The sequence below is a fragment of the Mchenga conophoros genome, linkage group LG18 (genome assembly GCF_057382185.1).
Source record: "Mchenga conophoros isolate Kocher_MC1m ecotype Shallow Benthic linkage group LG18, M_conophoros_male_GT1.1, whole genome shotgun sequence".
Taxonomy (NCBI): domain Eukaryota; kingdom Metazoa; phylum Chordata; class Actinopteri; order Cichliformes; family Cichlidae; genus Mchenga; species Mchenga conophoros.
Window position 1 is genome coordinate 29051618 of NC_140543.1, and position 5232 is coordinate 29056849.

Below are 5232 nucleotides of genomic sequence, written 5' to 3' on the forward strand. Positions count from 1 at the left end.
CTGACTGATCAATGTCCAGGGGTAGTGATGACTTCCCAGAAGAGGCGGAATAAATAAATGACTTAATTTGCTGTAAATGGCAAAAGTTAAACACAGCCAACTGTGCACACAAATAATAACAAATAAGCAACCGTGTCTAAATTCCTTGCCAAAAAGGAGAAACCTTATTGTCTGATTTATTTTGACATTTTTATTTGTCTCAAACAAACATTGCGCTAAAGCTCAAATAAAAATCAATCACGTTCAAAGTACCAGTACGAGAACTTTTAATCACATACAATGCCTCAAAGTCTGTGAATTGCTTTGGATTTTTTTCAATTTCCACTCTTAGCTTACAACCCCCCCTCCCGAAGATAAAAGATAAACTTATTAAACCTAAATAGATAAACATACAAACGTCATCATCTTTGTTTGAGGAAATGAGTAATGCATATGTGCAAGTAAAGAAAATAGAGGAACCTTTGCTTTATTTTTGCATTTGCAAACATAATTAAAATGATCTTTTTTTCTTTTTTTCCACCCTGTCTTGTCAGGGAGCTTTTGCAATCAGACACATTTTGCTTTTCCGAGATTAGCGCTGCAAACGCTCTATAGGCTCCTCTCATTCATGTGTTTCTGCAATTACACATTTAAGTGTAACTCTGGGCTCGGTTTCCTCATATGAACTGGTCGCTTTCAGATCCTTCCCCAACATTTGAATTGGAAGTTCAGGACGTTGACTTGGCCTTTCAAAAAAAACAAAAAAAACAAGATTCTGTGTAATGGATTTTACGCATTTGTTTCTAAAGCAGAAACGCCTGTAGGTTCAGTTGGAGCTACTTTTATGACCACCAACACGGTGAAGGTGCAGGGTGAAGCATTGAGGTGTGTCTCTGGTCTATGCTGAAATGACAGATGATGTGATTTTTTAAAATTACATTTGTGGTGGAATGCAGGATTTATTGTTCCATCAATAACAGTAAGACATCCGGCCTAACCTGGCACCGTAATGCTGGAATGAAATGCTTTCCTTTCTCTCAACTCATTTGAAGTTAAAAGTCAGATTTTGCTCTCATCCCTCCACAAGACATTGTTCTAACAGTCTTCTGGCTTGATCTTTATTGAACTGCACAGGCAGATGACCTCTTGGAGAAACTGACTCTGTTCCTGCGTACTTTGGTGGGATTCTTCATATGAACTATGCATCAGGTTCATCACCAACATTTCATGGATCAAGGTGAACCAAATGACTGGGTCAATCCAAAACATTAACCTGACTGTGACTATTTGACCTTTCCTTGGTAGAAAAACAACATGTGTTATGTAAGGTGCAAGACTCGCTTCCTCTTATATTGAGATACAAAATGTGCTGACATTTTTGTTATGAAAATGTTGCTATATTTCCAAATGGCCTGACATTGGTAATGAATGTTTGTGACCTCCTGAACTGCAACACTCCTTACAGTTTGAGTGAACGTTCTTGGTCAACCACTTACCCCCCCAAAAATTCTGGGTATTAGTTGACTCCCTAGGAGTGGTTGACTCCCTAGTCTTTCTTGGGAAGTGGTTGACAAGGAAGTTTGAAAAAACTTCCTCTATTATCTATGCAACCTGACTGTATATTGGTGTAGTCCAAATGTGTTAACCTTGTGACCTTTTCCAGCCTGATGAGAATCAAAAATGCTAAAGTGTGAAGTTTTCAGGAGTCTTGTGTTTTTGTGCCATAATGCACTTCTGACCAAAACGTGCTGTGAAGATTAAACCCAGATAAATCTGCTCATCCCAGAGTTTAACATACTTCCCTCCCTCAAAGGTAAAATTCCTAAATTTTAAAAAATGACCACAGAAGAGTCAGCATACTTCACTTTCCTCTGGATTGGGTAAGTCTTAAGTGACCCAAGTCCTACAAGATGCTTCTATAACCCTTTATGGCAGCGGTCCCCAACCTTTTTTGCGCCACGGACCAATTTAATGTCAGACGATATTTTCACAGACCGGCCTTTAAGGTGTCGCGGATAAATACAAAAAAATAAAATGATACGACCAAGACAAAAACTGTGTATTTTGTAAATATAATAATAAACGCAAATTCATTGTGTAATTGTGTAACTTTATTGGCAGCGTACTTCTTAAATGTCCCTTAATGCTCTCTGGTCACTATGGTAACGCATAAATATTTCTTTCAAAATAAGACACACAACTAAAACACAGGAAAAGACCCAGGGAAACCGAGTTAATGATAAGAACCCTTAAAACCGCTAAACTTCACACCCGAGCTTCAACTCTCGCGGCCCGGTACCAAACGACACACGGACCGGCACCGGCCCGTGGCCCGGGGGTTGGGGACCGCTGCTTTATGGTGAAGATCAGCAACTCAGAAATAACCTTTGTTCATGCCATGATTCACTTTCACAAACATGCATCGTGTAGATCAGACACTGAGAAATCTTCTTTAAATAAAAACAAGACACTCACTCTCACATCTGTCATCGCTGAAAGCACTAGACTGGGAGTTCGTCTTCATATTAACATGTTTAATTTAATTTAATACAAAGAAAACAGAAAACCCCAACAATCATATGAGGTGAGGGGTGGAAGACAGAACAAGATGCACTATGGAAAAGAGTCCGGGATTAATAATGACTAATAATTAAATGCAGATTGGTGTGTAAAAACATAGAAAGTAGAAAAAGGTGAGTGAAGAACAAACAGTGCAATGTGGGAATCTCCCAGCAGCCTAGGCCTATCGCAGTGTAACTAAGGGAGAATTCAGGGTCACCTGATCCAGTCCTTTATCAAAAAGGAAAGTTTTATGGCTAAATTTAAAAGTAGAGAGGATGCCTCTCTCCCAAATCCAAAGTGAGAGCTGGATCCACATAAGAGAGGCCTGGAAGCTGAACAACTAATCCCAAAGGTTCACCTTCTAAGGTCAGTAGATCCAACTGACCACTCTGAGGATCCAAAAGCAGAAGCATGAAAACTTACAGCATTGAACTGAAAACAAGCTGTTTATTTAGGCGAGCAACACAAAAAGGGAAACCTAAAACTTGGAGACTCACTAAAATGATCTAAAGAACAAGGGGAGACAGCAACTATATATACAGACAACGAGACAAGGGAAGCAAACACTAAAAGCAAATCAAAGGGAAGGCTAACTCTTTTAGAAATAAAGCAGAAGGTGCAACAACTAAATAATGGATGAACTTAATACAGGAGACTTGGCACAAGGGAACAGAAAGAACACTGAGGGAAGAATTAAACTCAAACATCATACCAAATGTGGCAGGTTTGCAGTTTATTAGGATTAATTTCTGCAATGTAGACATCTATCAGGATTTTCTCCTAAATGCACACGTAGAATGAGGAATGGAAGACAATAGAAGCTTGCGACATTTGCCCTGAGGCACTATCAAAGCACGGCCCACTGATGAGAATAGTTTGGCTGATTAAATACAACTTCCAGTCTGAGTTTGGTTATCTCTTCCGCTCAGCTTTCGTAATAATGCCAGTAATCAAGAATCACTGGGTTCATGCCCCACTACCAAGTGACAAAAAGAGCAAAGCTAGACGTAACTTGTGACCATGTCGACCTGTGCGAGTGAGTTCAGGATGATATGTTGTACAACCATGTTTGCAATGAAAAGAGAAAACTTGTGTTTCTGTAGGAAACACTGTGAGTATTTGGGAAATACAGAGTTCAACAGAATGTTTCCCCCATTCTTGTTAGATGGCAAGTTTTTAATGATGCCCCTGATGATTCCAGTGGGCAGTCTGAAGGTCATGATGAAAAGCTATGCCAGATGGGTTTGAAAAGAAGTAAAGCTCAGAGTTTGTAGGAGGGACCCACACAACCTTCAGGATTTCACGACTGTGAGGAAGAATGGACAAAAATCACACCTGAGCAACGCATGCCACTAGTCTATATGCGGGAGGCGTCTTCAAGCTGTCACCAACAAAGACGACCTTGTACAAAGTTAATTTCAATAAGTGCGTTCAATACTTTTGTTCCTGTGTCATTTCTCACTATTACACAAAACTTAATTCATGAACATCTATTCTTTGATTAATTTGCATGTGTGGATTGGATGGGCTGTTACCAACATCTGGTGAGAATTTCATGTCAAGAGGACTTTTAGAAATATATTTACTTACACAATTGTTGACATGTTCAATAAGTACTTACCTGCTGTGCATATTTCAGAAGCTGCAATGTGAAATAAACAAAGACTCTACAAGTAATTAGAATTTTGGCAACGCTGCAAACAGTTTGATAAAAGTAACCCAGTTCAACATGAGAAAATATTCCATAATACTACAAAGTGTAAAGTGTTATTGATAGTGTTTGTGACGATGTTGCTCTTTTTACTACAAACTATTAACTGAAAATAACTGGTTCTTGGTGAAGATATGCTGGGAACTGACAGGTTCTGACAATGATTTACTAGATCTGTTTTAACCAAGGTCATTTTAAGTGAACTGACAACACTTAGCAAACATTCAGAAACTAAGTGCAAACAGTGTCATCTAGTCCAAAAAACAACTTTGAAATTAAAAACCAATCCAGAGAGATCTTTTTACAGTTTAGCTACTGTAAATGTATTTGGTGATGCAGAAATGAGAACGTATACGAACTCTGAAAGCTTGTGAGTTTATACGTACACTGGAATCAACACCAAGGAAAGTTTAAGTAAAAGACATAAAGAAAGCTGAAAAATGCTGGCTCATGAAAAGAGCAGCAACTACAGAGATGATTACCATGATTTGATAACAAATTAATATCATCTCAATGAGGCTGACAATCAATTGTACACAGACACCAATATTTCTCCTTTTAAAAGGACACAAACAATTTCGATAGCAAAAGTCCTTTAATGACACAGTTTTGATTAATGAGCACTCGTTTCTATTTGAATATATTTGTGCTAACAATACCGCTGTTCAGAATGTCTTTTAGCTTTGTCAACTCAGAAATTGGATGGTGTAAGTTTTAGGAGACGAGGGCGCCATGGTGTGGTGTTGTGCGGTAAGAAGAACATTCACCCTGTCTGATCTATCACCAAGTAAACTGTCACCAACTAAACCAGAAATCTACAAATCTATTATTTGACCACAATGGCGCTAGAGTGAGCTGCAGCGTGGCCTTTTTATGTTTCAGATATGCAGTTTTAAGTGTTACCTTAGTTATTTAATTCATTAATTCATTTTAATTTTCTTTACTTATGCTTTTAGCATGTACAGCACTTTGTGAACTCT